This window comes from Oncorhynchus masou, chromosome 24 (genome assembly GCF_036934945.1).
Source record: "Oncorhynchus masou masou isolate Uvic2021 chromosome 24, UVic_Omas_1.1, whole genome shotgun sequence".
Lineage (NCBI taxonomy): Eukaryota > Metazoa > Chordata > Actinopteri > Salmoniformes > Salmonidae > Oncorhynchus > Oncorhynchus masou.
This window is the reverse complement of record NC_088235.1, coordinates 95,622,223-95,643,677: the sequence shown is the minus strand read 5'-3', so window position 1 is coordinate 95,643,677 and position 21,455 is coordinate 95,622,223. Positions and strand designations below refer to the sequence as shown.

General features: G+C 51.7%; 1 pseudogene; it reads right to left on the bottom strand.

Annotated features, from left to right (window-relative positions):
- Positions 1 to 3,126: 3,126 nt before the first annotated feature.
- LOC135511487 (KICSTOR complex protein SZT2-like) overlaps positions 3,127 to 21,455 on the bottom strand; it is a 141,157-nt pseudogene continuing 122,828 nt past the window's right edge.

Sequence of the window (21,455 nt, the reverse complement as noted above, 5' to 3'; positions counted from 1 at the left end):
GAGAGGCATCAGCCGAAAGACAAGCTGAATGGGAATGTAGCCTAGAGGTTAAGAGCATTGGGCCAGTAACTGAACGGTTACTAGTTCGAATCCCCGAGCCGACTTGGTGACAAAATCTGCTGATGTGCCCTTGAGCAAGGCATTTAACCCTAAATGCTCCTGTAAATCGCTCTGGATAAAAGCCTGCTAAATTACAAAAATGTTGTGCCATAGTACATACAGTACTATGGCATTAGATCATACTAGCCTGAACGTCTCACCCCCTTTCCATTCTACCATACCACCACTAACCTCTAAGTCAATGAGTAATAGGCTCATGTTGCCATTGAAAATTGGGGCAAATTGCATAATCTCTGGTGCACTGTTCAGCGCAAAAAGCATGTCTTCAGTTCAATTCTGTCATTATGAGGTAGTGACAGCTAAATAGCATTGTTACAGTAAGTGCCCTCTGAGGATCAATGTTCACTGCAGGAGGCAACCCTACATGCATGCACATAATTATCTCAAATACATTGACATCGGTATCCCCTATATATAGCCCCTCTAATTATTTGTTTTTCATATCTTACTTTTAAAATTGTATTTAACCGCCGATAGCTGACACCCGCATAGCTGATGTTTTAGCGGCGTCAGAAGTGTAACTGCGTACGTTGAAGCTGTCAAAAACGGTGAGCAGCTGTTCTTGATCATTCTTGATCATCTCACATTCTTATGTTCAAACTTGTAAACAAGGCTCTATGGAATTTCACAATGCAATGTCATGCAGCCAATGGCAAAGTCCACTTTAGGTACAGTGTCTTTGGAAAGTATTCAGACCCTTTTACTTTTTCAACATTTTGTTACATTACAGCCTTATTCTAAAATGGATTACGTTTTTTAAATCATTCTAAATCTACACAAAATACCCCATGAAAAAACGAAATCAGGTTTCTTAAAGTTTGCAAATGTATTCAAAATAAAAAAACTTACATAAGTATTCAGACCCTATGCTATTGCCCTATGATCATCCTTGATGTTTCTACAACTTGATTGGAGACCACGTGTGGTAAATTCAATTGATTGGACATGATTTGGAAAGCCACACACCGGTCTATATAAGGTCCCACAGTTGACAGTGCACGTCAGAGCAAAAACAAAGCCATGAGGTCCAAGGAATTGTGCGTAGAGCTCCGAGACAGGATTGTGTCGAGGCACAGATCTGGGGAAGGGTACCAAAACATTTATGCAGCTTTGAAGGTCCCCAAGAACACGGTGGCCTCAATCAATCTTAAATGGAATTAGTTTGAACCACCAAGACTCTTCCAAGAGCTGCCCCCCCCCCGGCCAAACTGAGCAACCGGGGGAGAAGGCCCTAGGTCAGGGAGGTGACCAAGAACCCTATGGTCACTGACAGAGCTCTATTGTTCCTCTATGGAGCTGGGAGAACCTTCCAAAAGGACAACCATATCTGCAGCACTCCACCAATCAGGCCTTTATGGTAGAGTGGCTAGACGGAAGCCACTTCTCAGTAAAAGGCACTTGGAGTTTGCCAAAAGGATTCTCTGAAAAAGATTCTCTGATCTGATGAAACCAAGATTAAACTCTTTGGCCTGAATGCCAAGCGTCACATCTGGAGGAAACCTGCCACCATCCCTACGGTGAAGCATGGTGGCGGCAGCATCACGCTCTGGGGATGTTTTTCAGCGGCAAGGACTGGGAGACTAGTCAGAATCGAGGCAAAGATGAACGGCTCAAAGTACAGATTCTTGATGAAAAGCGCTCTGGAGCAGGTTAGGACGAAGGTTCACCTTCCAACAGGAAAACAACCCTAAGCACACAGCAAAGACAATGCAGGAGTGGCTTCAAGACAAGTCTCAATGTCCTTGAGTGGCCCAGCCAGAGCCCGGACTAGAACCCGATCGAACATCTCTGGAGAGATCCGAAAATAGCTGTGCAGCAACGCTCCCCATCCAACCTGACATTCCTTGAGAGGATCTGCAGAGAATGGGAGGAACTCCCCAAATACAGGTGTGCCAAGCTTGTAGCGCCATACCTAAGAAGACTCGGTGCTGTAACCGCTGCCAGTACTCACTCCTCAAAGTAATGAGTAAAGGGTCTGAATACTTATTTAAAAGTGATATTTCAGTTTGACATTTGTTAATAAATTAGCAAACATTTCTACAAACTTGTTTTTGCTTTGTCATTATGGGGTATTGTGTGTAGATTGATGAGGGGGAAAAAAGCAATTTAATACATTTTAGAATAAGGTTGTAACATTTGAAAATGTGGAAAAAGTCAAGGGGTCTGAATACTTCCCGAAGGCACTGTATAATGCCAGGAGCCACTTGTGGATTTGACAGCTCTAACGCCGTTTCACCTCCGACACCACCAAAACAACAGTTATGTGGATGTCAGCTAAAGGGGATCTGATTTAATAGAGCCCTTCATGTGCTTTAAAGCTAGTTCGTTGCTACATCAATTTCTGGACATCTAAATTAATGATGTATTCCCATTGATTCTTAAAGAATATAACTTAGTTCAACTGCGGTACCCTATCAGAACAAATATAATCTTATTTTACTCCAATGCTTGTAAACAATGTAAACAAACACTGTACACCCTCAAACTATAATTTTGATACCAATTTTTCCAGGCACATCCCTCAGCTTTTTACCAAAACACAGGCCGGGTGACACAGGCCGGGTGACACAGGCCGGGTGACACAGGCCGGTAAGGTCGTATCTTTCAAGGGATGGTGCAAGATTTTTGCAATGTCAGATGCCATTTCTATGTCTCTGCGTGCAGTTTGAAGGAAGTTGAAGGTAGTTTTTGCGAGCCTAACTAGCATTAGCGCAATGACTGGAAGTCTACAGGTACAGCTTCATTGCCAAAATCTTGCACTATCCCTTTAACAATAGTGTGCATCTTTTCTCCCAGTGGTAGAATGAGTAAAACACTGATAAATTGCACAGGAAGCTTTGACATGTGAACTCTTTGATTCCTTGATTTAGCACTTTTCAACAATAACATCCTTTTTTTGTGTCCCACATGCCAAGACGGCTTATAAATGAAGCCACCTGTCTGGAACTACACCTCCCAGCAGCCTGTTTCTCTGTGGCCCACCTGGCCCTGATTGGCCCTCCAGGCCTACAGCAGGCCTGTCCACAAGTTGTAGCAGGCTGTGTTGATCAGACTCCAGGTGATGGTGCATGGAAACCAGCTGGGGCGAGGGGCTGTTCCGAGGCTGCGGTTGGGATGGCAATGGCTCCCTAAATACAACATTGAGGCTCTGGAGGGAGGGGGAGGAGGGGGAAAAATAAAGTTCAATTGAAAACAATGTCATCTCACCTTATAGCTTATAAGGAATTCATATAGTGCAGCTATATAATGCTATAAAGAGCATAACAAGGGGAGGACATCACAATGACTCACCGTTTTTCCTGCCTGATTTTCAAGGAAGACCAGAACAAAGCAGTCAGTGAATTTCTGGTTCAGGACAGCCTGAAAGAAGGGAACGGCAGAACTGTTCATTTCAAGCTATAATGACTTACAATTCCATCCCCCCCTATTCCCCACAGTATATTTCCATCCCCCCTATTCCCCACAGTATATTTCCATCCCCCCTATTCCCCACAGTATATTTCCATCCCCCCTATTCCCCACAGTATATTTCCATCCCCCCTATTCCCCACAGTATATTTCCATCCCCCTATTCCCCACAGTATATTTCCATCCCCCTATTCCTCACAGTATATTTCCATCCCCCTATTCCCCACAGTATATTTCCATCCCCCTATTCCCCACAGTATATTTCCATCCCCCTATTCCCCACAGTATATTTCCATCCCCCCCTATTCCCCACAGTATATTTCCATCCCCCCTATTCCCCACAGTATATTTCCATCCCCCCTATTCCCCACAGTATATTTCCATCCCCCTATTCCCCACAGTATATTTCCATCCCCCTATTCCCCACAGTATATTTCCATCCCCCCTATTCCCCACAGTATATTTCCATCCCCCTATTCCCCACAGTATATTTCCATCCCCCCATTCCCCACAGTATATTCCCCACAGTATATTTCCATCCCCCCTATTCCCCACAGTATATTTCCATCCCCCCTATTCCCCACAGTATATTTCCATCCCCCCCCCTATTCCCCCCCCACAGTATATTTCCATCCCCCCTATTCCCCACAGTATATTTCCATCCCCCTATTCCCCACAGTATATTTCCATCCCCCTATTCCCATCCCCCCTATTCCCCACAGTATATTTCCATCCCCCTATTCCCCACAGTATATTTCCATCCCCCTATTCCCCACAGTATATTTCCATCCCCCTATTCCCCACAGTATATTTCCATCCCCCTATTCCCCACAGTATATTTCCATCCCCCCTATTCCCCACAGTATATTTCCATCCCCCTATTCCCCACAGTATATTTCCATCCCCCCCCCCTATTCCCCACAGTATATTTCCATCCCCCTATTCCCCACAGTATATTTCCATCCCCCTATTCCCCACAGTATATTTCCATCCCCCTATTCCCCACAGTATATTTCCATCCCCCCAGTATATTTCCATCCCCTATTCCCCACAGTATATTTCCATCCCCCTATTCCCCACAGTATATTTCCATCCCCCCTATTCCCCACAGTATATTTCCATCCCCCTATTCCCCACAGTATATTTCCATCCCCCCTATTCCCCACAGTATATTTCCATCCCCCCCCTATTCCCCACAGTATATTTCCATCCCCCTATTCCCCACAGTATATTTCCATCCCCCCTATTCCCCACAGTATATTTCCATCCCCCCTATTCCCCACAGTATATTTCCATCCCCCTATTCCCCACAGTATATTTCCATCCCCCCTATTCCCCACAGTATATTTCCATCCCCCCTATTCCCCACAGTATATTTCCATCCCCCCTATTCCCCACAGTATAACTTTGAACAAAAATAGGTGACTGACTACAGTTAATGGGATCTTGTGTTTGAAATATTTATAGTCTTTTGCGCTCTGGGACAAAAAAAGGAATAGTGTGTGACTGATGTTTGCTAGGGAGGGAAGGCAGGTTGAGTTTACTTCACCATGTACAGTACTAGGGTAGAACATCTTCAGAAGAGAAGTAGTGAGGGGGATGTTCTTTTGATCTCAAGTCTCCCAATTACCAAACTAAGTAGTGACTAACCTCTTGACACCGGCAATTATTCCCCATAAGACTCCCATAATCTCCCTTGAGAGCCGCATTTCAGATTTTTATACAACGCTTAAACCCTTCTTCCAAACTGCAGAGGTCTCTCAATTTTAGATTTTTTAATATAAACATTTTTTCCTTCTTCACATTCAAATTGTTCTTGCTTTCCCCTGTCACAAATAAAAGTTAGAAGCCTGAGAGAAACGCTAGAAAAGTTCAAGGGTACTTGCGGCATTTCCTGATAGCGGATTAGTCCATAAGAACTTAACAAGATCACCTCCAAAATTCATTGAAATCAAATAGGGGATGTAGGGATGGAATTCATTATAGGATATTACACAGAAGGCTACAGTATATTTCTTGAATAGATATCGTATATAAACAGTGGAGTCCAACGACAGAGCTATAGGAACTTTGATACAGGCACCCATGCTAATAACAACGTCTGTAGCTCAAGGAGCTGGTTTTGATGTTGTTGCATGCAGTGTCAAGATACAGTTTGACTTGAAGCGGATGCAATCACAATGAATGTGAAGGAGAAAACGGGATAATTAATTTGCTTAGCGGGGTGCTTTCCCCTGTTTCTCTACATTATATTCTTCTGGAGGTACAGCAGCGGGTGGTGCTCTGCTGTATTCCTATGTATGCAAGTGTGCACATACTCCATATGCAGAGGACAGCTCTAGTTTAGTGAACAAAGCACCTCTTAATTTACTGGAATGGTAGTGTTCAGTAGGGAGAAAGGTTTAGCTACCTTTTCCATTGCAGATTTTGTTTCGTGTGCTCTACTGAACATGACCTTGACCTATGCCATGCCTTTAGTGGTGGTTGAGCTCTAAAAGCCGCACTCTGGAACCCATTTTGACGAGCAATTTTAATTGTAGTGTAATTGTGGACAAAGTGCTGTAGGGAGTTGTAGTTTTTACACTAAAACAAAAATATAAATGCAACATGTAAAGTGTTGGCCCCATGTTTCATGAACTGAAAGAAAATATACCAGAAGTTTTCCATATGCACAAAAAGCTTATTTTCTCAAATTTTGTGTACAAATTTGTTTACATCCCTGTTATTGAGCATTTCTCCTTTGCCAAGTTAATCTATCCACCTGACAGGCATTGCATATCAAGAAGCTGATTAAACAGCATGATCATTACACAGGTACACCTTGTGCTGGGGACAATAAAAGACCACTCTAAAATGTGCAGTTTTGTCACAACACAATACCACAGATATCTCAAGGTTTGATGGAGCATGCAATTGGCATACTGACTGCAGGAATGTCCAATATATCTGTTGCCAGTTAATTAAATGATCATTTATTTACTATAAGCCGCCTCCAATGTTGTTTTAGAGAATTTGGCACTACGTCCAACCGACATCACAACTGCAGACCATGTGTATGGTGTTGTGTGATTTGCTGATCAGCAGTTTTCTGATGTCAATGTTGTGAACAGTGTGCCTCATGGTGGCGGTAGGGTGATGGCATTGGTAGGTATAAGCTATGGACAACAAACAATTGCATTTTATTGATTGCGATTTGAATGCACAGAAATACTGTGACGAGATCCTGAGGCCCATTGGTGCCATTCATCTGCCGCCGTCACCTCATGTTTCAGCATGATAATGCACGGCCCCATGATGAAAGGATCAGTACACAATTTATGGAAGCTGAACATTTCCCAGTTCTCCATGGCCTGCATACTCACCAGACATGTCACCCATTGAGCATGTTTGGGATGCTCTGGATCAACGTGTACGACATCGTGTTCCAGTTCCCGCCAATAGCCAGCAACTTGAGTGGGACAACATTCCACAGGCCACAATCAACAGCTTGATCAACTCTATGAGTTTTCTGATCCACACCCCTAACTTTTGTTAAGGTATCTGTGACCAACATGACTGTATTCCCATTCGTGAAATCCATAAATTAGGCCTAATGAATTTATTTAAATTGACCTGATTTCCTTATGTGAACTCAGTAAAATATTTGAAATCGTAGCATGTTGCATTTATATTTTTGTTCAATATATATGTTTTTGTAGTGATATATATATATATATATATATATATATTATATTAGTGGTTTTGTTCTTACCAGATACTGAATGCCACCCTGGTCAAAGTGTCGGCAGCAGCACTTTGATCAGACTCTGTTACCAGCTGAGACTCATGGTCAAGAAACAATCCTGTGGGAACAGAGATAGAGGACACAAAGCCTTGAAAGAAAGATGGCCTGGGTCACACAGTGTTAAATCCTCTCACAGTGTTGTCATGACATTGCCCTCTTTCGAACCAAAGATCTTAACTAGAGACAAACAAATGCTCTACCCTGACCAGTTACCACCCAAATTCAAACCTGCACCAGCTACATACGTCCTACTATTGGAGGAACAATGAGCCATCACACTGAGAAAAGAATACATCAGGAATTAAGTTAAAGATCTTTCAAAGACTTCTTCTAGATATTCCCTTGCAAATTGAAAAATGCCCAGGTAGTACACGCCAATTACTCAATTGGCTTTGAATCTAACATTGCTTGGCTGACAATCAGTGATTCCCTGGCATACATCTATGAATAGCAGAAAATGAGTAGAGAAGCGGAAGGGAAGACAAGGCAGCGGGTGAGCTGTAGGGAGATTTCCAACGGCGACCTCTGCAATGCTGCAGAGCTTACTCAGTTCTCACAGTCCATACTTCACTACATTCTTAATCTGTGTTCAGTTCACTGACTGTGAAGTTTCCATTCCACTTCTTCTTTGACATGGACATATAAATAGGATGTTTGGGTTTTTAATTAGGACTTTTCTGTTGATAAATGCAGAGATCCCTGTGGGAAAGACACAGCTAGTTTGAAGAGCACAGCGTTGATTAAGATACATAACTATCTCTTTGAAGAGGGCAGCTCTCTACTGTAGCTATACCACCACACTAAAATAAAGAGCACATTAAAGAATAATAAGGCATATAACTATCTTAGAAAAAGGGTAGCTCTCTACTATAAACCATTGTCTTGTTCCAAATGGCACCCTTTTTCCTATATATGTAGCCTAATGTTTCTGATCTTTGCTTCTAAGTACTCTTGCTTTGAAATTAATCTCAATAGTCATTCTCAATAGTAACTGCCGTCCTTTACTTGTTCTTGAATTTCCAAACATTGGAAGACCACTGAGAAATGTTGTGAAGCAAAGCAGCGTTTAGCTACAGCTGTATCCCATATGGTACCCTATTCCCGATATAGTGTACTACTTTTGACCACAGCCCTATGGGCACTGTTAAAAAGTAGTGCACTATATAGGAAATAGGGCGTCATTTTGGAAAGTACCCATGCTAACATCCTCCTCAGAATAAAGACCTTCTGCACTTTGAGAAGCTTCAACCTCATGGTAGATTAGATCATTTTTTATTTAATAATGAAAGAGACATCATTTAAATGAATAGTCACTAGCCAAGGGTATCATCAGACACATTGCACATTCCATTTGTAGTTCAATTTGGTTTGAAATTGATTTGATGCTGTGTATTTTCTAGATTTGCTTATCACATGTAGGCAGAGTAGACCTCTGGGAGCGGAGAGTTATCCCCTTGGTGTAAACAGCATGTAGACTTCTGACGTGCCCAGAGGGGTTAGGGGTATGGAACTAACTCACAGGCCGCATCCCAAATGGTACCCTATTCCCTACATAGGCTCTGATCAAAAGTAGTGCACTATGGGCCATGGTCAAAAGTAGAGCACTGTATAGGGAATAGGGATGTAACCACAGCAGAGTAGGTAGCGCAGCGCGGCAGAGTAGGTAGCGCAGCGCGGCAGAGTAGGTAGCACGGCAGAATAGGTAGCACAGCGCGGCAGAATAGGTAGCACGGCAGAATAGGTAGCGCAGCGCGGCAGAGTAGGTAGCACGGCAGAATAGGTAGCGCGGCGTGGCAGAATAGGTAGCGCGGCGCGGCAGAATAGGTAGCGCGGCAGAATAGGTAGCACAGCGCGGCAGAATAGGTAGCGCGGCAGAATAGGTAGCGCGGCAGAATAGGTAGCGCGGCAGATTTGGAAGCGTGGCGCGGCAGAATAGGTAGCGCGGGCGCGGCAGAATAGGTAGCGCGGCGCGGCAGAATAGGCAGCACGGCGCGGCAGAATAGGTAGCGTGGCAGAATAGGTAGCGCGGCGCGGCAGAATAGGTAGCGCGGCGCGGCAGAATAGGCAGCACGGCGCGGCAGAATAGGTAGCGCCGGGCAGAATAGGTAGCGCGGCGCGGCAGAATAGATAGCGCGGCAAGGCAGAATAGGTAGCGCGGCAGACCAGGTAGCGCGGCGCGGCAGAATAGGTAGCGCGGGCGCGGCAGAATAGGTAGCGCGGCAGAATAGGTAGCACGGCGCGGCAGAATAGGTAGCGGCAGAATAGGTAGCGCGGCGCGGCAGAATAGGTAGCGCGGCAGACCAGGTAGCGCGGCGCGGCAGAATAGGTAGCGCGGCAGACCAGGTAGCGCGGGCGCGCAGAATAGGTAACAGCGGCAGAATAGGTGGCGCGGCAGAGTAGGGCGGCGCGGCAGAGTAGGTAGCGCGGGCGCGGCAGAGTAGGTAGCGCCGGCGTGGCAGAGTAGGTAGCGCGCGCCGCAGAGTAGGTAGCGCGGCGCCGGCAGAGTAGGTAGCGCGGCAGAGTAGGTGCGCGGCGCCGGCAGAGTAGGTAGCGCGCCGGCAGAGTAGGTAGCGCGGCAGAGTAGGTAGCGCGGCGCGGCAGAGTATGTAGCGCGGCGCCGGCAGAGTAGGTGCGCGGCGCGGCAGAATAGGTAGCGCGGCAGAATAGGTAGCGCGCGGCGCGGCAGAATAGGTAGCAGCGCGGCAGAATAGGTAGCGCGGGCGCGGCAGAATAGGTAGCGCGGCAGACCAGGTAGCGCGGCGCGGCAGAATAGGTAGCGCGGCAGAATAGGTGGCGCGCAGAGTGGGCGGCGCGCGGCAGAGTAGGTAGCGCGGGCGCGGCAGAGTAGGTAGCGCGGGCGCGGCAGAGTAGGTAGCGCGGCGCGGCAGAAGTAGGTAGCGGGCGCGGCAGAGTAGGTAGCGCGGCGCGGCAGAGTAGGTAGCGCGGCGCGGCAGAGTAGGTAGCGCGACGGCGCGGCAGAGTAGGTAGCGCGGCAGAGTAGGTAGCGCGGCGCGGCAGAGTAGGGCGCGGCGCGGCAGAGTAGGTAGCGCGGCAGAGTAGGCAGCGTGGCGCAGCAGAATAGGTAGCGCGGCGCGGCAGAATAGGTGGCGGGCGCGGCAGAGTAGGTGGCGCGGCAGAGTAGGAGCGCGGCGCGGCAGAGTAGGTGGCGCGGCGCGGCAGAGTAGGTAGCGCGGCGCGGCAGAGTAGGTAGCGCGGCGCGGCAGAGTAGGTAGCGCGGGCGCGGCAGAGTAGGTAGCGCGGCGCCGGCAGAGTAGGTAGTGCGGCAGAGTAGGCAGCGCGCGCGGCAGAATAGGTAGCGCGGGCGCGGCAGAATAGGTAGCGGCAGAATAGGTAGCGCGGGCGCGGCAGAATAGGTAGCACGGCGCGGCAGAGTAGGTAGCGCGGCAGAGTAGGTAGCGCGGCGCGGCAGAGTAGGTAGTGCGGCGGCGTGGCAGAGTAGGTAGCGCGGCGCGGCAGAGTAGGTAGCGGCAGACCAGGTAGCGCGGCGCGGCAGAATAGGTAGCGTGGGCGCGGCAGAATAGGTAGCGCGGCAGACTAGGTAGCACGCGGCGCGGCAGAATAGGTAGCGCGGGCGCGGCAGAATAGGTAGCGCGGCGCGGCAGAGTAGGTAGCGCGGCGCCGGCAGAATAGGTAGCTCGGCAGAATAGGTAGCGCGGCAGACCAGGTAGCGCGGCGCGGCAGAATAGGTAGCGCGGCGCGGCAGAATAGGTAGCGCGGCGCGGCAGAATAGGTAGCGCGGCAGAATAGGTAGCGCGGCGCGGCAGAATAGGTAGCGCGGCGCGGCAGAATAGGTAGCGCGGCGCGGCAGAATAGGTAGCGCGGCGCGGCAGAATAGGTAGCGCGGCGCGGCAGAGTAGGTAGCGCGGGCGCGGCAGAGTAGGTAGCGCGGCGCGGCAGAGTAGGTAGCGCGGCAGAGTAGGTAGTGCGGCAGAGTAGGCAGCGCGGCGCGGCAGAGTAGGCAGCGCGGGCGCGGCAGAATAGGTAGCGCGGGCGCGGCAGAATAGGTAGCGCGGCAGAATAGGTAGCGCGGCGCGGCAGAATAGGGGGCCGGGCGCGGCAGAGTAGGTAGCGCGGGCGCGGCAGAATAGGTAGCGCGGCGCGGGCAGAGTAGGGCGCGGGCGCGGCAGAGTAGGTAGCGCGGCGCAGCAGAGTAGGCGCGGCGCGGCAGAGTAGGTAGCGCGGCGCGGCAGAGTAGGTAGCGCGGCAGAGTAGGTAGCGCGGCAGAGTAGGTAGCGCGGCAGAGTAGGTAGCACGGCAGAATAGGTAGCGCGGCGTGGCAGAATAGGTAGCGCGGCGCGGCAGAATAGGTAGCGCGGCAGAATAGGTAGCACAGCGCGGCAGAATAGGTAGCGCGGCAGAATAGGTAGCGCGGCAGAATAGGTAGCGCGGCAGAATAGGTAGCACAGCGCGGCAGAATAGGTGCGCGGCGCGGCAGAATAGGTAGCGCGGCGCGGCAGAATAGGCAGCACGGGCGATGGCAGAATAGGTAGCGTGGCAGAATAGGTAGCGCGGCGCGGCAGAATAGGTAGCGCGGGCGCGGCAGAATAGGCAGCACGGGCGCGGCAGAATAGGTAGCGCGGCAGAATAGGTAGCGCGGGCGCGGCAGAATAGATATGCAAGGCAGAATAGGTAGCGCGGCAGACGCAGACAGCGCGGGCGCCGGCAGAATAGGTAGCGCGGGCGGGCAGAATAGGTAGCGCGGCAGAATAGGGCGCGCGCGGCAGAATAGGTAGCGCGGCAGAATAGGTAGCGCGGCGCGGCAGAATAGGTAGCGCGGCAGACTAGGTAGCGCGGGCGCGGCAGAATAGGTAGCGCCGGCAGACCAGGTAGCGGCGCGGCAGAATAGGTAGCGCCGGCAGAATAGGTGGCGCGCAGAGTAGGGCGCGGGCAGAGTAGGTAGCGGCGCCGGCAGAGTAGGTAGCGCGCGCGGCAGAGTAGGTAGCGCGCGCGGCAGAGTAGGTAGCGCGGCGCGGCAGAGTAGGTAGCGGCAGAGTAGGTAGCGCGGGCGCGGCAGAGTAGGTAGCGCGGCGCGGCAGAGTAGGTAGCGCGCAGAGTAGGTAGCGCGGCGCGCGGGCAGAGTATGCGCGAGCGCGGCAGAGTAGGTAGCGCGCGCGGCAGAATAGGTAGCGCGGCAGAACAGGTAGCGCCGGCGCGGCAGAATAGGTAGCGCGGCAGACCAGGTAGCGCGGCCGGCAGAATAGGTAGCGCGGCAGACCAGGTAGCGGGCGCGGCAGAATAGGTAGCGCGGCAGAATAGGTGGCGCGGCAGAGTAGGGCGGCGCGGCAGAGTAGGTAGCGCGGGCGCGGCAGAGTAGGTAGCGCGGCGCGGCAGAGTAGGTAGGCGCGGCGCGGCAGAGTAGGTAGCGCGCGCGGCAGAGTAGGTAGCGCGGCGCGGCAGAGTAGGTAGCGCGGCCGGCAGAGTAGGTAGCGCGGCGCGGCAGAGTAGGTAGCGCGGCAGAGTAGGTAGCGCGGCGCGGCAGAGTATGTAGCGCGGCGCGGCAGAGTAGGTAGCGCGGCAGAGTAGGCAGCGTGGGCGCAGCAGAATAGGCAGCGCGGGGCGCCGCAGAATAGGTAGCGGGCGCGGGCAGAGTAGGTGGCGCGGCAGAGTAGGTAGCGCGGCGCGGCAGAGTAGGGCGCGGGCACGGCAGAGCAGGTAGCGCGGCGCGGCAGAGTAGGTAGCGGGGCGCGGCAGAGTAGGTAGCGCGGCGCGGCAGAGTAGGTAGCGCGGGCGCGGCAGAGTAGGTAGTGCGGCAGAGTAGGCAGCGCGGCGCGGCAGAATAGGTAGCGCGGCGCGGCAGAATAGGTAGCGCGGCAGAATAGGTAGCGCGGCGCGGCAGAATAGGTAGCACGCGCGGCAGAGTAGGTAGCGCGGCAGAGTAGGCGGCGCGGCGCGGCAGAGTAGGTAGTGCGGCGTGGCAGAGTAGGTGGCGCGGCGCGGCAGAGTAGGTAGCGCGGCAGACCAGGTAGGCGCGGCGCCGGCAGAATAGGTATGCGGGCGCGGCAGAATAGGTAGCGCGGCAGACTAGGTAGCGCGGCGCGGCAGAATAGGTAGCGTGGCGCGGCAGAATAGGTAGGGCGCCGGCGCGGCAGAGTAGGTAGCGCGGCGCGGCAGAATAGGTAGCTCGGCAGAATAGGTAGCGCCGGGCAGACCAGGTAGCGCGGGCGCGGCAGAATAGGTAGTGCGGCGCGCGGCAGAATAGGTAGCGCGGCGCGGCAGAATAGGTAGCGCGGGCGCGGCAGAATAGGTAGCGCGGCGCGGCAGAATAGGTAGCGCGGCGCCGCAGAGTAGGTAGCGCGGGCGCGGCAGAATAGGTAGCGCGGGCGCGGCAGAATAGGTAGCGCGGCGCGGCAGAGTAGGTAGCGCGCGCGGCAGAGTAGGGCGCGGCGCGGCAGAGTAGGTAGCGGCAGAGTAGGTAGTGCGGCAGAGTAGGGGCAGCGCGGCGCGGCAGATAGGCAGCGCGGCGCGGCAGAATAGGTAGCGCGGCGCGGCAGAATAGGTAGCGCGCAGAATAGGTAGCGCGGCGCGGCAGAATAGGTAGCGCGGCGGGCAGAGCAGGCAGCGCGGCGCGGCAGAACAGGTAGCGCGGCGCGGCAGAGTAGGGGCGCGGCGCGGCAGAGTAGGTAGCGCGGCGCAGCAGAGTGGGTAGCGCGGCGCGGCAGAGTAGGTAGCGCGGCGCGGGCAGAGTAGGTAGCGCGGCAGAGTAGGTAGCGCGGCAGAGCAGGTAGCGCGGCAGAGTAGGGAAAAGCGGCGCGGCAGAGTAGGCAGCGCGGCGCCGGCAGAATAGGTAGCGCGTCGCGGCAGAATAGGTAGCGGCAGAATAGGTAGCGCGGCGTGGCAGAATAGGTAGCGCGGCGCGGCAGAATAGGTAGCGGCAAGGCAGAATAGGTGGCGCGGCGCGGCAGAATAGGTAGCGGCAAGGCAGAATAGGTAGCGCCGGCAGAATAGGTAGCGCTGCAGAATAGGTAGCGCGCAGAATAGGTAGCGCGCAGGCAGAATAGGTGCGCGCGGCAGAATAGGTAGCGCGGCGCGGCAGAATAGGTAGCGCGGCGCGGCAGAGTAGGTAGCGCGGCGCGGCAGAGTAGGTGGCGGCGCGGCAGAGTAGGTAGCGCGACGCCGGGCAGAGTGGGGTAGCGCGGCGCGGCAGAGTAGGTAGCGCGGCGCGGCAGAATAGGTAGCGCGGCGCGGCAGAGTAGGTAGCGCGGCGCCGGCAGAGTAGGTAGCGCGGCAGAAGTGGTAGGTGGCGCGGCGCGGCAGAGTGCGCGGGCGCGGCAGAGTAGGTAGGCGGCAGAGTAGGTAGCGCGGGCAGAGTAGGTAGCGCGGCAGAGTAGGTGCGGGCGCCGGCAGAGTAGGCAGCGCGGCGCGGCAGAATAGGTAGCGCGGCGCGGCAGAATAGGTAGCGCGGCAGAATAGGTAGCGCGGCGCGGCAGAATAGGTAGCGCGGCAGAATAGGTAGCGCGGCGCGGCAGAATAGGTAGCGCGGCGCGGCAGAATAGGTAGCGCGGCGCGGCAGAATAGGTAGCGCGGCGCGGCAGAATAGGTAGCGCGGCGCGGCAGAATAGGTAGCGCGGCGCGGCAGAGTAGGTAGCGCGGCAGAGTAGGTAGCGCGGCAGAGTAGGTAGCGCGGCAGAGTAGGTAGCGCGGCAGAGTAGGTAGCGCGGCAAAGTAGGTAGCGCGGCAGAGTAGGTAGCGCGGCAGAGTAGGTAGTGCGGCAGAGTAGGCAGCGCGGCGCGGCAGAGTAGGCAGCGCGGCGCGGCAGAGTAGGTAGTGCGGCGCGGCAGAGTAGGTAGCAAGTAGCTAGCTAGTAGGTAGCTATCGCCTTTCAGAAGATGATTTCAAGCTAGAAATGGAGTGGATGACGCAACAGTTTGTTATGGATGAAACCTATGGGAATCATCAAAATAAAGCATCCACATTCAGTCTTCAGCAGGACTGATGCAAATCCTGCAGCTCTGTGGGGACTCACAACACAACAGAGATATGACAGAGGATCAAGAAAAACCCAATGGAACCAGACCCAACACATATCTATGTAACACCTCATACTGCACATAGCCAAATCCTAATACACATCATCACAATTCAGATATACTGTATGCATAGACATGTTTCCCAGCTGTGCTGGGGGATACGACGGCACCACTATCCTTATGTTGATGTCAGGATAACGCCTGTGTGGTTATTATAGGGAGGATACGGCTCTATTCTCTACCTGCCGCACCATAAGGGATGAGCTGAGTGCACAGTGGGAAGGCTGTTAGACCTGGAGGAGCTGTCAGTCACAGAGTGAGCAGCCCAGGAGCCCACAACCACTGGCTCAGGGGAAGGTATGAGGGCTTTTAGAGATAGCTTGTGATTATCATGATTCCTTTCTCCATGGATGACGAGCCGCGTTTCTCTCCTCTCCAACGCCAACAACATGCACATGCACGCACACCTCTGATTATCACCGTCGTCCAAGGATGCTTTGTTTCTCTCCTCTCCAATACACACAGATGCAAGCCTCTGTGATTATGAGGCTCTCGGGCTCCTTGAGTAGGCAGAAGTGAGCAGGCCTGGCCCACCCTCCTCCTCTACTGACTAAGAGGGCATTAACCTTGAATACCATCTCCACGAGAAGCCACCCGCCCACCAGACATTTGGAAAATCACAGATGCATAGTTGCTCCAACCATGGTGTAATTGGAGCAGGGTACTTTAAACTGAGTATAATGAAGAATAATTGAAATGATTGGAGCTCTCAAGAAGGGCCATAGGGATCTTTATTTTACAAAGCCAACAAGTGGAGGCTATATGTGTAGCATCAGTAACTAACTATTGAATTGAAGTGGCCAGAGTTCAGGTGGGCCTCCACTCTTCAGGAAACAAAGGAAAGAATGGGGGCTCAACAACGACAACAATCATGAGAATGGCTAACCAAGAAAAACTTCCAAAAGACTAATTTCAGGTAAAAGGGAGATGGAGATTTAACTATTTTACTTTGAGTGCTCCAACTCCTTTCTACCTGGAATTAGTCCTTTTTAACTTTTTCTTGATAAACCCTTCTCATGATTCTCTGGATTGAAGCGTTTAGTTATTGTAGAAGGGATTATCTGTTCTCAGTGACTTACTGCTGTTACCTAAATAAAATGTATCCATCTAACAAGCACAACTTTAATGGGTAGTCATTTAAAAGGATACAAGACTAACAGGAAACTCTAGTCAAGGCTACAGCACTGACAAAATACATGCTCATCTACCTGCAGAGGTACTTATCCAAATCCAATCACGACTGGAACACAATAACCTAATATGGACATGGCATGATACTGGAAATGAGGCTATTGCATCTAATACGTGTACACCTGACTGGAACCATCCAATCTCTCTGAATGGAGGCACAATCCAATCAACGACCGGATGTGTTTTAATAATAGGTGTAGTAGGCTCAATAATTATGCTGTATGTGTACAGTAGAGTGTGCTGATTGGCCTTTGAGATTCTTCCTCAACAGAGAGACGAGCGAACAGAGCAGCATGCTATGGAGATGCTTGCTGCCAAATCAACACAGCAGCAGGATAATAGGGGCCATACTAACAGGACCTGAGAAAGACATGTTTCGTCATAATAGTCCAACTCTAATGAACTTCAATGGAAAGTGCATTTGAAAAATAGAGTCTGTTGCAGGGTAAAGCACTGGAACGAGAGGGAAGAGAAAGAGAGAAAGAGAGAAAGAAAACAAGAGAGATCTTAGCTGTGGTCTTCAGGCGTGCAGGTGTACCGTCTGACCGTCCGATGGTTTGTTGGTTTGTATGTTAAAGCTTCGCAACAAGGTTGCTACTAATCCATGCGATCCATAATGGCCGCGGTCCCAAATGAAAACAACCACGACCTAGAGCGATCACACCGATGATTGAGTTAAATACTTTATAAACTACACACGCTGAAAACAAGCAAAACTTCTGTAGCACAGCACACACAATCAAACTGTCGCGCCACCCAAGAGCCCCTCCCCAAAGAGCTGAACGAGCGCTCATTATTTCCTCCTTCCTTACTGCTCATGCGCTCTTAGTGGTGGTGAGGTGAGATGGTCTGTGGTGGTGAGGTGGTCTGTAGTAGTGAGGTGAGGTGGTGTGGTGTGGTCTGAAGTAGTGAGGTGAGGTGGTCTGTAGTAGTGAGGTGAGATGGTCTGTGGTGGTGAGGTGGTCTGTAGTAGTGAGGTGAGATGGTCTGTGGTGGTGAGGTGGTCTGTAGTAGTGAGGTGAGATGGTCTGTGGTGGTGAGGTGGTCTGTAGTAGTGAGGTGAGGTGGTGTGGTCTGAAGTAGTGAGGTGAGGTGGTCTGTAGTAGTGAGGTGAGATGGTGTGGTCTGAAGTAGTGAGGTGGTGTGGTGTGGTCTGTAGTAGTGAGGTGAGGTGGTGTGGTCTGTAGTAGTGAGGTGAGGTGGTGTGGTCTGTAGTAGTGTGGTCTGTAGTAGTGAGGTGAGGTGGTGTGGTCTGTAGTAGTGAGGTGAGGTGGTGTGGTCTGTAGTAGTGAGGTGAGGTGGTCTGAAGTAGTGAGGTGAGTTGGTGTGGTCTGAAGTAGTGAGGTGGTCTGTAGTAGTGAGGTGAGGTGGTGTGGTCTGTAGTAGTGTGGTGAGGTGGTGTGGTCTGTAGTAGTGAGGTGAGGTGATCTGAAGTAGTGAAGTGAGATGGTGTGGTCTGAAGTAGTGAGGTGGTGTGGTCTGATGTGGTGAGGTGGTGTGGTCTGAAGTAGTGAGGTGATGTGGTCTGAAGTAGTGAGGTGAGGTGGTCTGTAGTAGTGAGGTGAGGTGGAGTGGTATGTATTAGTGAGATGAGATGGTGTGGTCTGTAGTAGTGAGGTGAGTTGGTATGGTCTGAAATAGTGAGGTGAGGTGGTCTGTAGTAGTGAGGTGAGATGGACTGTAGTGGTGAGGTGAGGTGGTGTGGTCTGAAGTAGTGAGATGAGTTGGTGTGGTCTGTAGAAGTAAGGTGAGATGGTGCTGTCTGAAGTAGTGAGGTGAGGTGGTCTGTAGTGGTGAGGTTGTCTGTTTTAGTGAGGTGAGATGGTGTGGTCTGAAGTAGTGAGATGAGGTGGTCTGAAGTAGTGAGATGAGGTGGTCTGTAGTAGTGAGGTGAGGTGGGGTGGCATGTAGTAGTGAGGTGAGGTGATCTGAAGTAGTGAGGTGAGGTGGTGTGGTCTGAAGTAGTGAGGTGAGATGGTGCTGTCTGAAGTAGTGAGGTGGTCTGTAGTAGTGAGGTGAGATGGACTGTAGTGGTGAGGTGGTCTGTAGTAGTGAGGTGAGGTGGTGTGGTCTGTAGAAGTAAGGTGAGATGGTGCTGTCTGAAGTAGTGAGGTGAGGTGGTCTGTAGTGGTGAGGTTGTCTGTTTTAGTGAGGTGAGATGGTGTGGTCTGATGTAGTGAGATGAGGTGGTCTGAAGTAGTGAGATGAGGTGGGGTGGCATGTAGTAGTGAGGTGAGGTGATCTGAAGCAGTGAGGTGAGGTGGTGTGGTCTGAAGTAGTGAGGTGAGGTAAGGTGATGTGGTCTGAAGTAGTAAGATGAGTTGGTGTGGTCTGTATTAGTGAGGTGGTGTGGTCTGAAGTAGTGAGGTGAGGTGGTCTGTAGTAGTGAGGTGAGATGGTGTGGTCTGAAGTAGTGAGGTGGTCTGTAGTAGTGAGGTGAGATGGTGTGGTCTGTAGTAGTGAGGTGAGATGGTGTGGTCTGAAGTAGTGAGGTGAGATGGTCTGTAGTAATGAGGTGAGTTGAGATGGTGTGGTCTAAAGTAGTGAGATGAGGTGGTGTGGTCTGGAATAGTGAGGTGGTGTGGTCTCTGGAAGTGAGGTGAGGTGGTCTGTAGTAGTGAGGTGAGATGGTGTGGTCTGTAGTAGTGAGGTGAGGTGGTCTGTAGTAGTGAGGTGGTGTGGTCTGAAGTAGTGAGGTGAGGTGGTGTGGTCTGTAGTAGTGAGGTGAGGTGGTCTGAAGTAGTGAGATGATGTGGTGTGGTCTGTAGTAGTGAGATGATGTGGTGTGGTCTGTAGTAGTGAGGTGAGGTGGTGTGGTCTGTAGTAGTGAGGTGATGTGGTGTGAAGTAGTGAGGTGAGGTGGTCTGTAGTAGTGAGGTGAAGTGGTGTGGTCTGTAATAGTGAGATGATGTGGTGTGGTCTGAAGTAGTGAGGTGAGGTGGTGTGGTATGTAGTGGTGAGGTGAGGTGGTGTGGTATGTAGTGGTGAGGTGAGGTGGTGTGGTCTGACGTAGTGAGGTGAGGTGGTGTGGTCTGAAGTAGTGAGAGGAGTTGGTGTGGTCTGTAGTAGTGAGGTGAGATGGTGCTGTCTGAAGTAGTGAGGTGGTCTTTTTGTAGAGAGGTGAGATGGACTGTAGTGGTGAGGCGGTCTGTAGTAGTGAGGCGAGGTGGTGTGGTCTGAAGTAGTGAGATGAGTTGGTGTGGTCTGTAGTAGTGAGGTGATGTGGTCTGAAGTAGTGAGGTGGTCTGTAGTAGTGAGGTGAGATGGACTGTAGTGGTGAGGTTGTCTGTTTTAGTGAGGTGAGATGGTGTGGTCTGAAGTTGTGAGATGAGGTGGTCTGTAGGAGTGAGGTGAGGTGGGGTGGCATGTAGTAGTGAGGTGAGGTGATCTGAAGTAGTGAGGTGAGGTGGTGTGATCTGAAGTAGTGAGGTGGTGTGGTCTGAAGTAGTGAGTTGAGGTGGTGTGGTCTGAAGTAGTGAGGTGGTGTGGTCTGAAGTAGTGAGTTGAGGTGGTGTGGTCTGTCGTAGTGAGGTGGTGTGGTCTGTAGTCGTGAGGTGATGTGGTGTGGTCTGTAATAGTGAGATGATGTGGTGTGGTCTGACGTAGTGAGGTGAGGTGGTGTGGTCTGTAGTGGTGAGGTGAGATGGTGCTGTCTGAAGTAGTGAGGTGGTCTGAAGTAGTGAGATGAGTTGGTGTGGTCTGTAGTAGTGAGGTGAGATGGTGCTGTCTGAAGTAGTGAGGTGAGGTGGTCTGTAGTAGTGAGGTGATTTGACCTGAAGATGTGAGATGGTCTGTAGTGGTGAGGTTGTCTGTTTTAGTGAGGTGAGATGAGATGGTGTGGTCTGAAGTAGTGAGGTGAGGTGGTCTGTAGTAGTGAGGTGAGGTGGTGTGGTCTGTAGTAGTGAGGTGGTGTGGTCTGAAGTAGTGAGGTGAGGTGGTCTGTAGTAGTGAGGTGATGTGGTCTGAAGTGGTGAGGTGGTGTGGTCTCTGGTAGTGAGGTGAGGTGGCCTGTAGTAGTGAGGTGAGACGGTGTGGTCTGTAGTAGTGAGATGAGGTGGTCTGTAGAAGTGAGGTGAGGTGGTGTGGTCTGAAGTAGTGAGGTGAGGTGGTGTGGTCTGTAGTAGTGAGGTGAGGTGGTCTGAAGTAGTGAGATGATGTGGTGTGGTCTGTAGTAGTGAGGTGAGGTGGTGTGGTGTGGTCTGTAGTAGTGAGGTGATGTGGTCTGAAGTAGTGAGGTGAGTTGGTGTGGTCTGTAGTAGTGAGGTGGTGTGTTCTGAAGTAGTGAGGTGAGGTGGTCTGTAGTAGTGAGATGGTGTGGTCTGTAGTAGTGAGGTGAGATGGTGTGGTCCGAAGTAGTGAGGTGAGATGGTCTGTAGTAATGAGGTGAGGTGAGATGGTGTGGTCTAAAGTAGTGAGATGAGGTGGTGTGGTCTGGAATAGTGAGGTGGTGTGGTCTCTGGTAGTGAGGTGAGGTGGTCTGTAGTAGTGAGGTGAGATGGTGTGGTCTGAAGTAGTGAGGTGAGATGGACTGTAGTGGTGAGATGGTCTGTTGTAGTGAGGTGAGGTGGTGTGGTCTGAAGTTGTGAGATAAGTTGGTGTGTTCTGTAGTAGTGAGGTGAGATGGTGCTGTCTGAAGTAGTGAGGTGAGGTTGTGTGATCTGAAGTAGTGAGGTGGTGTGGTCTGAAGTAGTGAGGTGAGGTAAGGTGATGTGGTCTGAAATAGTGAGGTGAGGTGGTCTGAAGTAGTGAGGTGATGTGGTCTGAAATAGTGAGGTGAGGTGGTCTGAAGTAGTGAGGTGAGGTGGTCTGTAGTAGTGAGATGGTGTGGTCTGTAGTAGTGAGGTGGTCTGTAGTAGTGAGATGAGATGGTGTGGTCTGTAGTAGTGAGGTGAAGTGGTGTGGTC